Source organism: Falco naumanni, chromosome 8 (genome assembly GCF_017639655.2).
Source record: "Falco naumanni isolate bFalNau1 chromosome 8, bFalNau1.pat, whole genome shotgun sequence".
Taxonomy (NCBI): domain Eukaryota; kingdom Metazoa; phylum Chordata; class Aves; order Falconiformes; family Falconidae; genus Falco; species Falco naumanni.
Genome location: NC_054061.1, coordinates 34,568,331 through 34,586,496, shown reverse-complemented (window position 1 = coordinate 34,586,496; position 18,166 = coordinate 34,568,331). Strand labels below are relative to the sequence as shown.

At 43.2% G+C, this 18,166-nt stretch overlaps 1 protein-coding gene across 5 annotated transcripts in view; it reads right to left on the bottom strand.

Annotated features, from left to right (window-relative positions):
- The window catches only part of SEMA5B (semaphorin 5B), a 281,842-nt gene that overhangs the window by 170,855 nt on the left and 92,821 nt on the right, over positions 1-18,166 (bottom strand). The window lies entirely within an intron of this gene.

Sequence of the window (18,166 nt, the reverse complement as noted above, 5' to 3'; positions counted from 1 at the left end):
TGAAAATGGATTTGTCCAAGGAACCATGGCTAAAGCTTCTGCAATTCTGCAGCATGTGCAGGCCTTTTTACAGCAAATGCCCTCCTAAAAATGCAGGAGAGGAGCCTCACCACCATGCTGGCGTCTATGCCTCCTGTACCTACAAAACGAGCTATCAGTGCCTGGCATCCTGTCATTACACAACCAGAGAGCGAGAAACACACAAAACTTACTGGAGGGCTCTTTTTAATAATGTTTTACACAGCTGAGTAAAATTCTATGGGATATTTAATCTCTTTTTTTTTCCAGGGACCCACCTGCCAGAATAACTGATATGGTGCAGCCTCCCTAGGCAGGTGATGTCAGGGTTGGCAATGCTCACATCTAACGTTCTCCAGGCAGGATATTTCAGGCTGATGCTGACATCCTATATATTGAGATCTTATAGCCAAGTCATCTGCATCAATTCTATGTCACTTCTCTGTTCAATAGGTAGTGGGGCAGGAATTTACAGGAAGTCAAATAGCCCCCATCTCCTACATGGTTATTGGATCAAAACTGAGTTATCACTCTGCTGGCTCAAATACATGAGGAAAGAAGAGCAAAATCCCAGTCACTCAAACATATTTAGGTTAGCTAAGTAATGAGGAAAAAAGCACACCTATTTTTCATTTAAGTTTTATGGTAATTCAGAGGCTCACAAGTGTTCACTGCTTCATGACAGACCATAAGAACTCATTAGTAAGGCTTATTTTAATTCTGAGCAAATTAAGACACACATTATTGTAATATTTGCCTATGGACTTGCATAAATTATTTACTTAATTTATCCAATTAAAGCGAAGGACTAAACTGTGTGGATTGTAAGTGATAAATATAATGAAATCTGAAAATTTCCACAACACTATTTCAATTTACTCTGACCTTCCTTGATTCCACACTTGGCCAAGCCATACTGCTCCAGCTACCTTTGCTTCCATCACTGCTCTGCTCTGTAACATTGATGACTCACTCCTAGTATCAGTCATGAGCTAAAAATCACTGTCTACACTACATCAACATGCTTCGGGGCACTAGCCAGCTCTGACGTGCGTGAGTCAAACGAAGCTCCTTTATGGCACATCGTAGTTTCTTGCATCTTCCCTAAAGCATCCGACATCTGATACTGTCACTGGCAGCACATCGGAGAAGAATGATTGCCAGTTTTATCTGGCATGGCAATTCCTAGTCTCCTATCAAGTAATGAGAATTGTAAACATCTCTGGAAAGCACTGCTTAAAATATGCACCCTTAATTGTTCTGCCAGTTGCCTTCTGGAGTCCTGTAGGGATGTACTACTCTCAAGAAGGATACGGTGTGTCAAATAACTGGCTTCCTGCTGAATGAAAGTTATCTTCAGAGAAGTATTAAAAAGTCATGCTGGATACCAGACACAGCTATGCTCACTTTTTTCATCTGCACGGTGTTTACATCATTTGCAAACAAATGCCTAGCACTGCACAACCAAAGTAACCCTGGGGAATAGACTTTGTCCTGTTCAACCCTGTGTATAATGTGCAAAGTTACCAGCCAGCTTCCTAAGTCAGCATCCTTAGGGCTACCACCTCCCTTTAAAAAGCAGGAGGAAAACACATTTTCTCCTCTACATAAAAGGAATAGTTTACAGTGGTCAGAGACAGAGAAAAAAAGTGTTCTAACTTGGAAACTGGCTGGCTTGAGTGTGTGAACATCAATCATAAATAAATAAGAAATTTCAAGGTAGGTATTGCATTGTCGGCCTGGACCATGTTCTGATGTTTATTACTGCCAAATGTATTCACTAAATTAGGAAATCCCTCAAAGCTGAGGATCTCTCAGCACCAAAAGAAGGATTTGAGGCAACAAGGATCACAGGCTATGATGTGAGTGGGAAAAAATAAGAAAAAAGAAAATGCAAGGGTATGAAAAAAAAGTGATAATTTACTCCAGGGAATAAAGGGACAGCAAAGCAGAGTGCACTCAGGGTCTGTGATGAAAGAGCTTTGGTGATTCCCCCTTCCTTTCCACTCATCCAGTCCTGATAGACAGGGACAAAATGAATAAAAACAAAGTCCAGTGAAGGAAAAGGAGAAACAACACTTTTCATTAGCTTTCATATCTGACAATGTGGTGGAAATGCCTGGAGAAGGGATGCAGTGTGCAATAGCCTGGATGCACAGCTGCAGTTGTGCCCACAGATTGGGTGAGTCATTTAGAGGTGGGATAGAGTGAGCAACCCGTTAAATGGAAAACCAAAAGATCAAACAACTAGGCAACTGCTAGAATCTTAGAAATCAACCAGCTGCTTTATTGGGAATCAATTTTGCTCCCTTAGGGAAGAAATAAGATAATGGAAAGACTTGGATCCAGAAAACAGTCCTGCTCCTGAATTCTGTACAAGAGGGCAGCATTAAAGGACATCCTTCAGCAGTGACTCAGAATAAAAGTCGCCAAACCCAGGTTGAGATGGAATAAAAGCAGACAGCCCCTTTCTGTGCTACCACTGAAATGAATAGTCTTAATTCATGTGATCAGTTTCTCTGCCTCTCAGACATGGTATTTCTCTTTAACATCACCCTCTGTTTCAAATCAGATCATTTTGCTTCCTTCTTTGCAAAAATGCAGGTTTTGCCTTTCTACTGCTTCTATCAAGCCTCACTGAAATGCTTTTCTAGGCCAGTTCCTCCAGTAACACCCCTGGCCCTGATCTTCTCACAGGTTTCCCTCCATCAGCAGTTATCTAAGCAATGGTCCTTTAGAATTAGCCATAAAACAACACCACAAGCAAAACAGTCACTTCCAGATGTCTGAAGTGACATCCTTCCTCTTTCTGCTTGCAATGCCTGTTTTCATGCCCTCTCCTGTCTGCTGGATATCCACCATATGTCCACTTGGTCCACCTCTTATCCAGGCTGCAGAGTCCCGATCCCTTCTACTCAATCACCAAACGTCACAGACACACCCAGTGATAAATCTCACTTGTTTACTTACAGCTGAAGTTAGTACCGTCTCTCCCTCAAGATCTAATCTGAAATGCACTGAAGGCTGAAACCACATGCTCCAGCCTCCCAGATTAGTTTGTCCATGGGTAGCCAAGACTTCACTGTACACAATGCCCCACAAACACCCCCCCAGTCCAGCTCAGCTCCAGGGGTGACAGTATCCATCAGCAATATGCCAAAAGTACCAGTATACCCTGAAAAGGGTCAAAGAAAAGATGGTAATGGTTTTATGCTCAAGACTCTAGCGTATTATTTTGACTCTCTTTGCAGCAGGCACCAGCCAGGAGAGATCTCCTTCCAAGGCCCAGTCTTGTTAAACTGCAACAATTTCCCTGCACATTCATTCGGTTCTCTGTGCTTTTTGCCCTTTTTGGCAGGAAAAGGTGCTTTTGATAGCTCTGCTGTTTAATAAGGAAATTCCTCAGAGGGTCTTTGCTGAGAACGTACAAAAACCCACTGACAGCTGCTGTGACGGTTGCTCATTTTTGGGTTAGTGCACAGTATTTAGACAGGAAGCAGTTGAGAAAAAGGTACAATTTATTAAAAACAGGCAAGGTTCCAAAACTCACATTACAGTACAACACATGGCACAGAGACAGCACACTCCCACCACAGCTACCTGCAGGGATGGGCAACCCCAAATCTCCACTATTGTGTGAGCCAGGTACAAGAGCTGCAGCTACACCAGGGGAGAATAGGACCCACACCACTTGCAGTCCTTCAAAACTACAATGCAGTGATAAATGCCTTTTTTGAAAGACATATCCTGCCTTCCCACATGGTGCAAAGTGGAGCCAAATATTTCCATTTCTTTTTACATCTTTAAAGCAGCTGTCAGACAGAAAGCTGTCTCTCTGAAGGACTCACACAGTCCCGCACACCACGGTGTCGCTGTAAATGTATCATTTTTACAGCGTCTTCGGGAAAGATCTCCTCCAATTTACAGGGGGGAAACCGAGTCAGAAAGACGCTCAGGGATTCTGCACAGTGCTCCCCATTGCAGAGCAGGATGATGATCACTCTGGTTCTTACAGACCCCTCAGCACTCATCTCACTGAAAAAGCTGTTCACATATCCTCCCATCCACTCCAGCAGCAGAGTGGAGGTGGGATTTTTCCGCCCCCTGCCCACATTCTCTCCATCATTTATCAGCAGTCCTGGCAAACTGGAGAGGTTCCAGTAGACTGCAGGCTAGACAATGAGATGCTCACCTACAAGAAGAGCAGAAATAAGGATCTGGGGAACTACAGACCTGTCAGCCTGACCTCGGTGCCAGGGAAGGTTATGGAGCAGATCATCCTGAGCATATCACATGGCACATACAGGACAACCAGGGGATCAGGCCCAGCCAGCATGGGTTTATGAAAGGCACGTCCTGCTTGACAAACCTGATCTCCTCCTATGACAGGGTGACCCGCCTAGTGGATGAGGGAAAGGCTGTGGATGTTGCCTACCTGGACCTTAGTAAAGCCTGTGACACCATCTCCCACAGCATTCACCCAGGGAAACTGGCTGCTCCTGGCTTGGGCGGGGGTGCTCTGTGCTGGGTTAAAGCTGGCTGGGCGGCCGAGCCCAGGGTGGTGGGGAATGGAGTCACATCCCGCTGGTGGCCGGGCACACGTGGTGCTGCCCAGGGCTCAGTGGTGGGGCCGGTCCTGGTTAATGTCTTCATCGATGATCTGGGCAAGGGGATCGAGTGCTCCCTCCGTCAGTTTGCAGGTGACACCAGGCTGGGGGGTGTTGATGTGCAGAGGGCAGGAGGCTCTGCAGAGGGATCGGGACAGGCTGGACCGATGGGCCCAGGTCAGTTGTATGAGGTTCAACAGGGCTCAGTGCCGGGTCCTGCCCGTGGGTCACAGCAACCCCCCACAGAGTGTGCCCAGGTGGCCAAGGCGGCCAACAGCATCCTGGCTTGTATCTGAAACAGTGTGGCCAGCAGGGCCAGGGCAGTGACTGTCCCCCTGTACTGGGCACTGCTGAGGCCCCACCTCGAATCCTGGGTTCAGTTTTGGGCCCCTCGCTACAACAGGGACATGGAGGTGCTGGAGCGTGTCCAGAGACGGGCAACGGAGCTGGGGAAGGGTCTGAAGCACAAGTCTTGTGAAGAGCAGCTGAGAGAACTGGGGTTGTTTAGCCTGGAGAAGAGGAGGCTCAGGGGGGACCTTATTGCTCTCTACAGCTGCCTGAAAGGGGGTTGTAGCAAGGTGAGTGTTGGTCTCCCAGATAACAAGCGATGGGACAAGAGGAAACAGCCTGGAATTGCACTAGGGAAGGTTTAGATTGGAGATTAGGAAAAATTTCTTCACTGAAGGTGTGGTCAAGCATTGGAACAGGCTTCCCAGGGAGGTGGTGGTATCACCATCCCTGGAGATGTTTAAAAAATACGTAGATGCAGTGCTTAGAGGCACAGTTCAGTGGTGGGCTTGGTAATCATGGGGTAACAGGACTTGATAACCTCAAAGATATTTTCCAACTTAAGATTCTATGATTGTATGGTGGCTGCAGCCCCTGCCATAAGCAGCCTCCCCCTTTTTGCTCTTCTATCCCCAGGGCAGCACATTGCTTTGGTGGGACAATATCTCTATGTTACAGACTACGAAGCCCCAATGGGCCCTTGCACTGAGAGCACTCTAAAGTGCCCATGTCCCTTCAGGCAGGGAAACAATCTGATCTGCCTGCCATGCTAAGCAACACTGCTGCCAGGCAGCCACCATCACACCAGTGCAATGTTTGTGCTCTGGACACACAGCCCCACTCTTTTCAAGCAGCCAGCAAAGAAAACCTCTGAAACTGGGTTCATAAAGCACCTGATGTCCACCTAAATGGAACAGCAACAGAACAATTCCTTCCAAAAAATGGTTGCTATAAAAAGGATGACAAGATTTTGCCATCCACTTCAGAAAGTCCCATTACCAGGTGGTGACTATTTTACTTGCTTTACAAAAGCACAGAAACTCCTACCTCCTCCCTTCCCTGCCCATGTCAGCAGGCTCGCCTGGATGTTTTCACGTACACCCACATTTGTCTTTCCTTGCATGATATTACAGAAACGTTTTGTTTTGCTCTTTTCATATGCTACGTTCCAAAGTGTTTCTGTCAACAGTGAGCTGCATCCCTTGTGTAAGTTCATGCGTGTGGTCAACTGGTAGGCAGTCATCAAATCCCACATACAGCCAGAGCCTGGTGGTAAAGGATTAACACAAAGCAATGATACACGCAAGCACACAGGCACGCATATGCCTTTCCTGCCCTCAATGCCAAGGCTTTTCCCCCAGTTTAAGCCCCACATAAACCCTTAATGTGTATAGTAAAATGTCAATGAAATTTCATGAAGGTTCATGCAAAGATGTGTGCACCAACAGCTTGGTTGTGCAGATCTTGGAGTGGCTGTCTGCTGTACCCAGCAGCACCATGCACACTGATAATTAATGTAAACATACAGGTAGAGGAACTGGTCACTGGTCACAGCTGACGTGAAAGTCAGAGGCTTTGTGCTCTTAGGAACTGAGCTGCAGATGCTGCACTGAACACAAGACCTTCAGCAGGGGCACCGAACCACGGAGGGGGGCAGAGAAGCAATGCTTGCCTGGAAGAGGTAGTACTTTGCATTTTTTCACAATTAGAATACTCAGCAGTGGCTGAATGGATTGATATCTGAAATATCAAAAAGAATGGTTTTTTCTGCCTCTAGAGAAAATAGCATCCCAAGCACTAATTTTTATTTAAGCAACTGAGGACAGCAGTCTAGAATGAAATTGCCATCTGAATCTTAATTATACCTTCACACTGAAACACTGTAGTGAATCACATGTAAGATTAAAAAAAAAGAGTGATATTAACATGTAATGAGCCTCATCAATTACTATGGATCAAGAAAAGTAGCCCTCATATTATTGAAATAGTTTAATTTGCATAACTGGATGATTCAGATTCTTCTTGGTCATTCATTCAAATCTCTCCAGAAGTCATAGCCTCAGACAAATGTCCTGTAGCAGCCTTGGCCTTATATAACTAAATTAAATACATTGTTAGTTACCTTCTCGTTTTGCAACAGGGAAATTGAAAAGATTTCCTACAGTAAGTCTAGGGAGGAACACAGATCTCTAGCCATTAGTGAGCTAACTCTGTATGTATATAAAATTAGTATGATTTTTATAGTGCAGCAGTATGTAAAATGACTTGCATATTTGAGTTCAGCTTCTCATGGACTAAGGTTCAGCCACATGCTGAAAGCAGGAAATGTATTTTAGTAGTATAGCAGGGGATGGAATTGAGGACAGGGACCTGTGTTCCCATCATTTGTACAGGACTCCAACAACTACTAAACCACCCAGAAAACAAATAAACTATACTCAGAACTCAGGCTGTGTGTGCACTCAGGTTTAGTCCCGATTCAGCCACTGGCAACTAGTAATTGGCAGATCTGAGACTACAAACGCACATACAGGGGAAGCCACATTAAGATGTTTCCTCCTATTTTGCCAAACCCTGGCTTTTCTTGGCCATCCTTGGGAGTTTTCCCGAGCTATAACTGCATTGGTTGATGATGACAGGCAGCAGGATGACAGGTACAAAGATACAAGTCAGGAGCTGTTCAGCATTGCTTTGGACATCACATTTATCCTCTCTGCTTTAATATTCCTGCTCAAGAGTTACATTATTTCCCTGCTTTTCAGGGACATTGGGAAAATCCATTTAATACTGTTGAGCAGATTAAGATGTTGGATGAATATCGATCACTGAGCTCATTCCGACTTTAGTACCGTATACATATATAGGCCAATCTTCAAGGCACTTTTGATGATCAGCACTGACCGATTATATTTAATGAAAACTATTTTAGAAACACATTTGAGTCTGGTATCATTCATTAATTTTCAGATTCAATCAGCAAAGGAGCAGGGGAAAGTTTGTTTCCTTTTCTGCAGATTAAAGGTTGTGTCTGCTTTGAAAATTAATCACTTTCTGCTGTCATAAAGTGCTCCAAGAGGCAAACTGATGGATTGGCATGAGGTTGACTCACAATGAACAGATACCCACATGCCTGCAAGTGCTTGTAAAGATTAGGGATGGAAAGGGATTTTTTAGAGGTACATGGAGATACCATCATGAGTAATGACACAAGGAAAACAAAGGCAAAATCTTAATTTTGAAATGCACCGTGAAGTGCTTATTAGAGAATGAGGCAGGGATAAACTTCCAAAGGAAGCTCTGAAAATTGCGTCATTTGCAACTGGATATAAATGAACCTGACAAAGCACCTGAGAACATACTGTTAGGTGTGCTTATGTTTTGGCGGGCAGATCATTTAGAAGACCTAAAAAGCTCCTTTTCCACCTGATACGCCATGAAGGCCATAGCTGGAACTACTACAAGCCCCTGGTCCAGCAAGGCCCCCCTCCGAGCCCAGGCTGTTAGCAGAGAAGGCGGGAGGGAGGACCTGTGTGTCCCTGAGACACTGACACTTCTCACAAGCACAACCCGACCATGCACCATGCCCCCACTTCCCGCCTCAGTCACCCTGCAGAGAAAAGAGCCTTGCAGTCTTTTATCGCCTTTAAAAACTATCTATCTGACAAAGTGACTGCCTGGCCATGTCCTGGCTTTAAATCAGAAAGATGGCAGGACATTCACTACATCCCTATGTATCCCTTGTGGTCCACTGGCATCCTTCTGCCCTACCCAAATTACTGCTGTCCCAGCAATGCCCTTGTTGTGGGCAGCATGATAACAAAGTACAGATAATGACTCCAATTAGGAGGTGTGAATGTCATTCCACTCCCCCTGCTCTCTTCCAGGTCACTATGAATGTGTTTGAAAACTACTGGCACAGCAATTTAGTGATAATTCAGATTTAATTTGCACTCTGTCATCTATGTTTTTTCTATAGGCTTTAATAGTTTAATTTAACAGTCTTAAGCACTGTCTATATTACTGAGACATAATGTGTATTTCAGATTTGAGCAGCTGCATGGCACAAAATAATATTTCACATTTATATTGTGCCTTTCATGCTGAGGATGCTTAAAAATGCCTTGATTACTATATCCACACAAGAATCAACTCATCCATCACTGAAATGCAGCCACTTCTAGGTTGGAAACCTCATCAGTCTTTAATAATTTAGGCAAAATAGAGCAGAATATTCCACTGAAACGAGGAGGCAAGTTGAGCAGGTAAAATTAAGTTATCCAAAACTGCAGTTGGGCAGGGCTGTCTGATATGCTCACCCTCATTACAGGAAGTTTTTTACAACTCTCAGATATCTAATCAAAAGGTAGTACCTGCAGGAACAGTTTCCCTTACACCAGCATCAGTTTATCACCAGTTGAGAGAAGGAAGGCTCTACTGTCTGCTGCACGGCTCAGCAGCATGGCTCTGCCTCTCCCTCTGCCACCTCCCCTCCAGGTCAGTAAGACCCAGTCTGATGACAGACAGAACTTTCCCTCAAAAAGATAAAGTGGCAGAAAAATGATTGGCAAAGTTTTTTGCTCCAGCACTGCCCCGAACAGATCTTTCAAGCCAGTGAGAAGGCACCTACTGATGTCAATATGCTCTGAATTAGGCCCTAATGAAGCACAGCTCAGTTCTGCCCATCAGCCCCAATGCTGGCTAGCATCACCAGCTGCCAATTTTCTAACTGAGCGGCTGTCCGGGGAGAGCAACTTTCATGTCTCAGTGAGCTCTCTGCTTAATCTTCCAACAATCGGCATACAAGAGCTCTCTTACACACATGGAAACCATCTGGTGATGAATTTGGCTCTTGAGCAGAGTCCCACCTGCTTTAGCTGCCCCATGACCCTGCTCCAGTCAGTGGGAATCCATGGTGTTACAGCCTCTTCCCAAAATGTTGTGTTCTCTAGGCCCTGGCAGCCATGGAAGGTGATGCTTTCCCATGTAGTTTCCCAGCTAAAGCTTTGTCTCACTGGTGCATTTTTGTGATAGTGATCCAGGGACCAAGTAAAGTAGCAGGGAAGTGGGTGGGTGGAGAACAAATGTGTCAAACATAATAAAGATTCTCTCTATTTTCAAGTGCATTATCATCCATGTTCATCACTTATTAAAAGCCTTTCATTTATAAAGTCTTTAAAGCCTAGTTTAATAACCCGCAATCATTACTTGAATCACAAAATTTGCTTTTTATTATATTGTGTAAATGAAGCACTGTAGCATTTAATGTAAATTATTTTATTCCTCTCCTTCTTTTATCACTGTTTTTAAAGCCATTATGATCAGGTGTTTTTCTTGACGTACCCTAAAAATGCACGGCACAATATCTATGGCCCAAAGTACTGCTGTTCCTAGGATTTGAGTACAGCAACAGAAAAACAAAGAAAATACACCAGCCTTTCCCATGCGCTTGCTGCCTCTGAGGTTTCTAACTGGGCTGTTCAGACCATTCTGTCTCCCCAGGGAGAGGTTCAAGGTCCCCTTATTTCCAGGACACATAAAAGGGAATTTGTTCATTTTTAATACACTGTCTCCAAGAGGTTTTTCTTTTTAATCAAAGTATAAATTCTGCGATGGAATTGATATACATTCAAACTGAGAATACCACCCCATCAATGGGGTCTTCTGTCATTGCAGATGAAGGCACAGTAACAAACCATCAACATGATTTGCAGCTGGGGGACTGGTCAAAAGTCACAGCCATTTGAGGCCAGACAGACATTTGCCACTTAACTGAAGGAGGGCTTCCCAGGGACTGTATTTTACTGAGCTGCCAGAATGCCAGTAGGGGCAGCCCCCTGCCTGCATAGATGGCACAGAAATGTTTATCAACCCAAAGTCTAGTACACCCTCCCCTGGTGTGCATCAGCACATCCTGCTACCAAATCATGCCTCTGCAGCCCCAGTGGGACTTGTGGCAGCAGGTCTTATGTCCATCACTGAGGCCAGTCTTTCACAGGGACAAAATGAAAACATTAAAACACCTGGAGTAAAACCAGAAGGAAAAATAGAATGGGAAGAGAATTAACCACTGGAAACTGCTCCAAACTGCAAAGCTGAGAGACATGGATCCAAAATCTGAGGCAATTCTAATCAGGGTTTTGGTTCTGTCTCATCTGTAATTAAAATGAAGTACAAATCTGCCTGAGACAGTCAACAATCTCAGCTGTTTCCGAGATCTGGCTTTCATTAATTTCATTAACATCTTAAATGCATTCTTATTGCTTGTTCTTATGCTGAAGAGCAAGCGAAATAACAACACACCATGAACCAGTTTATCTTTGTCTTCGCAGAGGAGCAGATGTGGTATCAGTCTCAGGGGCACACAGGCCCTTTGCATGGAAAATGGCAGTGAACAGAGTTGTGCAAGTGTGGAAATCTTTGGCCTGAAAAATCAAGAAATTGAAACTAGCACTTTCATCAGTGTCTCATGCACTTTGGGGAGCTGCACCAGAATTATTAGTATTAATCAGTGTGCCAATCTCAAGCTATAATTTGCCACTCCTTTTCCAGAGAAACAGTCAAAAAATCAGAACTCATATGGAGCCCTCCCAAGTACCTGCACTCTGGGAGGCTGAATCTGGGGATCCTGCAGGAGGCTCACAGCCCTTTCTGATGCTCATAGGGGCAGAAATACCAGAGAGCAAGTTCCACTTTCAACCTACATAGTATATCAGGGCACAGAAACTCTGGACAAACTTTCAATCAACTTTTGCTTATCTAAATTCTTCTACCAGACTCACTCTAGGGTGAGGCAAGTTACCAACAGAGCGACTAGAGGGTGCTACAACACACATGGGCCTCAGACTGACCGCCCCACATTCAGAAATTCCTGGCATAAATTAACTGTTCAGCTCTGTGATGATGCTGATTTGCTCCGCTTGGCATAAGCAGATGTTCTGATACAAGAGAGATGATACTTTCTGAGATCTGACATCCTTGAGTTTTCAAATCCACCGGCATGTTTAATAGCAAAAAACGATGAAAGACAAAAATAGACTTGTACAGATAAAGACTTTTGTGACAAATGAAAATTCAGTTTAATTAAGCCAACTCACATAATTATATTCCGCCCATAAAACTTAATATCACCTAAAAATTCCCATCAAATGCAAATTTTCCTCAGTGATTTATTTGTGCAATTGTGAGATGGCGAGAAAGCACACAAAGCAGTGGGAGCTGCAGGCTGCAGTAAACAGTGTTGTCAGAATATGCAAAACAAGGGGAGAACACAAAAAAGAGAGAGAGAAGGAAGGGACAAACATTCTCTGGCTGGAAAGTTATTGAGTGCTTAGAGCCAAAGAGGAGTGGAAATCTTGGAGAGGAATTACTACATGTAACGTACAGACTTTACACTGTTTCCACTCCCAGCATCTCTCTCATTTAGCTAACAGATGAAAAACCTTTTTGGGGGTAGATGTCGGGTTAGGTCTGTGGTTTTAAAGATCATTGCCTAAAATCAGCACCGCAATGAGCAGAAAGGAGCTTTGCAGTTGGTCGGCTGCAGCGTATCCCACACTTTGAGGAGCGCTGGCAGTGAGGTAATCCCCTAGGAATGTGTGTGCGGTTGGATGGCTGTGAAAAGAGAGCGGTCAGCTACCAAAGCTCTGTGCTGAATATTCACGTCACACACACACAATCATTTTTCTTGTTAAGTATTGAGAAGAATGGGAACATTATAAATGCAGTATCTTTTTTGGCTACAAGTTTAGCTGCTTTAAAAAGATCTGCTCCCTCCCTGCTCCTCCACTCTACCAGCTGTGCTCTACCTCCATCCCCGAACCAAATCTGCACACACTGAGCTTTGTAAGACATAAAAAACCAGGGGGGAAACTAAATACAAGTGAACCAAAGCTAAAGAGTAAAAACTTTAAAAGATGAAGATTCAGAAAATTGGTGTAAGCATTTTAAGGTCACTTGTCTATCTAAAAACGGCACCTTATTGAACACATAACCCCATGCCAAGTGTTTGGGTTATATTCACACCCATATCCATGTCATATTACTCAAAGCAACTCGTTTTCCCTCTATATGCTGAAAAGCCTTTACAACCACAGCAAATTAAGTTTGCTTTGCCAGTGCCAGGTAGTATTGGTAGTGCTGGCTGCTAAAAATATCTTTATTTGCCTGAAACACTTAGTAATTTGTTGCAGTGAGACAGAGAAAGAGTAAGCGAGAATGAGGTGTCCCAGCCTAAAGCTCAAGCAGAGTGGAAAGTTCCCCACCCATTTTGGTGAGTTTTGGATCAATCCCTAAGCAAGAAAAAAAAAGCAATATAATACTTCCAGTCACTCTTCCAATTATTTGCCAATAAGACTAGACAGATATTTTTTTTCTTCCTGTTTCAAATGCCCCTGCATTGGCATTTATCTGTCTATTTCCATATATACGTACTTGCTCAACCTGTGCTTAGCTCAGTGGGCTCACGCTCATACAGCCTGCCTGCACAGAAGCAAGACAATGGCACCGTATGGACGTAATTTTCAAATTAACGATACCTACAAAATAGAGAGAATTAGACCAATCGCATCCCTCATTTGAAAATAATATTTTTTTCTGTTTTCTCAATAAATTGCACATACTTGTGGTCACAAGACTACATTAAGTCTCTAGGTCACTAGACTCCTGATTATGAGATGATTAGCTTGAATGGCACATTTAAATGTCAATCTCTGTTCTCTTGCAGGAAACAACCAGTTTAAACATGCAAGTCTTGACACACTCTAGTACTTTTAAACTTACTGTTTAACAAAAAGAAAAAAAGAAGGGTGGAGTGGCAAAAAGCTGCCAATCCACTTCAAAACTTCTGCTATAATTGTGGGTAACCAAAGCCCAAAAAGCATTATTGCATGTGCTCAGAGAGGTGAAAAGTCATTGGGAACAACCTTTCAAGAACTAAGCAGCAAAAGACTCAAACAGGTGCTCTGCACCAGGGGACAGAATGCAAAATTACTGCAAATGTATTACAAATTTTAGCCTTCAACTTCTAAACATGCATAAAGTAATGTCCTTACAGCTGTAACTAACTTCAGCACAGAGATCTTCAAGAAGGTATCGCATTGAGAAAGGTCCTGGACAGTGCCTGGTACTGTTTACTTCCAGCTGAGGATTGCCCCACAGTGTACCACCTCTCCCTCAGAAGATACTAAATCTCCACAGGTACTAACTGACCAAGCCTGAAAATCCTACTGCGCTCCATTAACTCAAAGCCCTCCACTTTACCAGTGGGAAAAGTGAGATACAATGTCACCAAGGAACTTCTCGTGATCATTCCACAAATTTGTATTTGCGACTACAAGGTACAATTCCCTTGTCCGTTAGGAAATTTAACTCCTGCACGAGACCATATCTGAACACTGCCTCCGAGTACTTCACAACAGGATGTTAGCTGCCACTTCATACAAGGAGGACCACTTTTTCACACCACTTTAATGAAGGTCATTAACTCACATAATTGAAAGGTGCTTTCTGGGTTTCTACCATTAACTGCCATGACTACAGCAAAGTCTGCTCATACTCCAACTTCCAGAATGGCTGCCCCCACTAGAATTTCTGCAGATGGTCCATCTCCCATGCAAGGCATCCAGGAAGCTGATTGAAAAAACGTCCATATGAAATGATGTTCATAATTTCAAAACTGCCCCAATTACACATGTTTGGAAGGAGACAATTGGGGTCTATGGTTAAAAAAAATTACACTACTAAAAAGTTATTTTCCTTTCAACTATCTTATCAAGTTCGTTAACACCTTCTGCTGTTGGTGAAATGATCCCCCATTAACATTTCAATTTATTATTGCTGTTCCATTAATGAGACCACAAAAAATGGAAATGAGGCCTATAAATATGCTAAGAGTTAAAGTCAGGAATCGTAACAGTGTGTGCACTTTATGAGTAATGTTTCGGTACCGCTAGCATTTAAAACAGCGTGGAAGGATGCCTCTGCAGAATAAGCATCTGGCTTAAACAAAACCCTCAAAAGCCTAAACAAGAAACCACCACAGTTTCTGAAACTAAAGGTTAAAATATCAGCAGAGTCAACTCAGTCTTAACCCCTTCTGCAGCAGACAGGTGAACTCCATGCAGTTCACTGTTAAAATGTCTTTAGAGAAGTGCTTTCGCAGTGAAGGTCACTGGGACTGTTAAACTTCACAAAGCAAATTCTGCAAGAGGAAGGATTTGTCTCCATGTCTTTTGTGAAATACTTTCTCTCCATGCTAATGACTACTTACTGCCACCACACCCAGTGCCAGGGGCGGGAGGGATGGGGACAGGGACAGGAATTGATTGTCTTGATAGTATCTCAGGTCCTCCAGGAAAAAGGGCAGGCTATAAATAGAGAACTCCAGTCTTGGGAACCACATTAAGATTCATTTGAAAAACATGTTTATTGCCAGGTAGCCTTTTAGATCCATCAGGCTCCCACAGTTCCTCTGCTGATCTTTTCTCCAACAAACAATGAATACCCTCCATGGGTCAAGAAACATCCTTATGCAAATGGCATTACTGCAACTTGCATTTTCAATTATTAATATTCCACTTCTCATCTTACAAACTTTTTCAGAAAAGGAGGAAAGCAGCAGCTTGTTCCCCTGGGAACAAAACCACAAAATGCAGTACCTCGCTGAGCTATAAAAGGAACGGTCCCTTCAGCACAGGGATGTCATATCATGCTAGCAACATTTTTGTTTCTGCATTTTATTTCTCTCTCGTGATTAAAAATGATCGATCTTTCACTGTTTTCTGTGCATAGTTGATGGCACTAGGTTTATGCTAAATGAAATGTGTAGCCACACTTCCACTAGCACTATCATCCTGCAAGGAACAAACTTACAATTACTACATTGATTTTATAATTTATTTTCCAGGAAGCTCCGATTTCATGACAGCGGCTGGCTTTGCACTGAGGTCCCACTACATCAGTGAGAAGAGAACACTGCAGTCCATGCTTCCTTTAAGCATTAACAGAAGAAATTATCTAAATTAGCCAGTTTGCCATGGCAGTAAGAGTAGCTTTGAAAAAAAAATAGACACTTTCAGTAAGATGAAACAAAACAAAAACATAAAAAGCAAACTATTTCATGAGAGCACAGGCTACTTCAATAAATCTAGTTATCTGATATCCAGACTGCCATTGTCAGCCTTTCATCATTTGTGAAAACGCATGATGGATCTTCTCTGTTTGCTTACAATTTCAAACCTTTCCCTTCCAATCAACATTAGCATTTTGCTCCAGCGCCTCAAAGGACATGGATTGCTAGCAACCAGCCCAGATTCCACCTTTCAGGAAGAGTCTAAGCACTGACAACCCAGGCATGGCTCAGTGGCCCATATATATGGCACACAGACTGGGTGGTTCAAGGCTGTTAAATGTTCTTCCTCTTCTGAGTTTGCCTGAAGGGAAGGAAAATGGCCTCTGCTGAGAGTACATACATAAAGCTGTAACAAACATTTAATTTTAGCTGCTCTGAAAGAGAATTAGTCTGTGCATTCTGCACTGCCAGTTCCTACTGCAGCTGCTCAAAAGAGGTGGCTTTGGAGGGTTATTAATTCTCACATTAACGGTCAGCCTCCGCCTTGTTACTGAAATATAGGCTCCCGAGTGTGTTTCTGTCTTACTCTCCCGCATCTCTTTCAATTCTTCCATTATAAGCAGATAAAGTCTGCTGTTTGGCTGAAAAGGACCTCAGTCCAACACAAGTTCACAATACTTTATGTAGCTTTATGATTCAACTACACACTTTTCCTTCTATGTAAACAAAAAAAAAAAAAGCTTGTTCAAAAAAAAAGAAAGAAAGAGAAGCATTAAAAATGTACAGATATACAGCAAATTCCAGGGAAACCACTGAAATGGCTACTGCCTGTGTGCATTGTTTGTGCTAAACCAGTTAGCAGCCACAGGAGGGAAAGACTCAGATATGATTTTTAAAATAGGCTAGTGAAAAACATTTCATTCTTCATCAGAGATGATTTGAAAGGATTATTTTTCTGCTACACTTTGCGAGGGCAATGCTGCCAGATGTCATGAATCTAAAAGCACTTTATGTAAAACATAAGGCATCATATGAAGTCATGTGTACCTTACATACCGTGCAGTCTCCTGTCCCTTTGCTGAGTTTTAGGTACTAAGCTTAGAGGCACTACTGGAACAGCCCCCAAAAACTCCCCGGACAGTTGGCTCTGCTCAAACTGGAGCAAAGTAGAAGTTACTCCACCAAAATTAGCTCTTCAACACTGAAGTTCAGCTTATTTATGCTGGCTAAGGATCTAACTCTACTATCTACAGACTGAAAGATGCTAAAAAAGGGCTATTTTTATATGCTTTACCAAATATAAAACATGTGATCGAAACACAGGCAGAGATTCATCTCACCCTACTTTATTCACCTGAAAACTGGGCTAGGCTAGGCAGTGAGGCACTTGGCATGTCAGTGGGAAGAGATCAGCATTCCCAAAGGTCAGCTTCTGTAGCCTTCTGGTGAGTCACCCTCTGAAGATGTTCATCTCCGTCCTCCACTATGCAACAAAACTGGATTAGGATAGATCGTTCCAATCAGTGGTAACAAAATGATCTCATAGTTATGCAAAACCCCGATCCTCTTCCTTTTCTCCCCCGCTGCTTTTGTGCCAGCATGAACCCAATGACTTTTGTGATATTATTCAAACCTAAAGCCATCTAGTCATAATACCTGCTCCAAAGTCATATTCACCTGGCCCGAAAGCTGCTGAGGGCACTGAATTCAATTGTCCTAACTTCTTCAGAACAGGTGCCCAAAAAGCAAGAGACTCATAGATCGGCCTTTACATAAGGCCTTTCATTTTCTTTTATCCAGCTTTTGCCTCAAGAATGAGCTCTCACAAGAAGTTTGGTCTGACACAAGACAACTCTACCACAAAACAACCGAGAAATATAAATTGCTGTAACAGCCCCTCACCACAGGATGAATTGCCCAGGATGTGGAGCAAAAGTAGATACTGTTCGCACTTCACTGCATCACTTCCAGTGAATTTTGCTGAAGTTTTTGAGACTTAATAAGCTGCCTGCCTCTCTTTCAGTCTTCAACAGCATCAAGGCTGTATACAGAGAGATGTTTGGAAACAGTATCTGATCTAAAGCTAGAAACAAAAGAGCTTATTTCCCCTTATCTGGTAAAGAATCCAGTAAGCCTCTTGGGCACATAGTTGAAACCACAGTAAGGACAGTAAAATCCTTCCTGG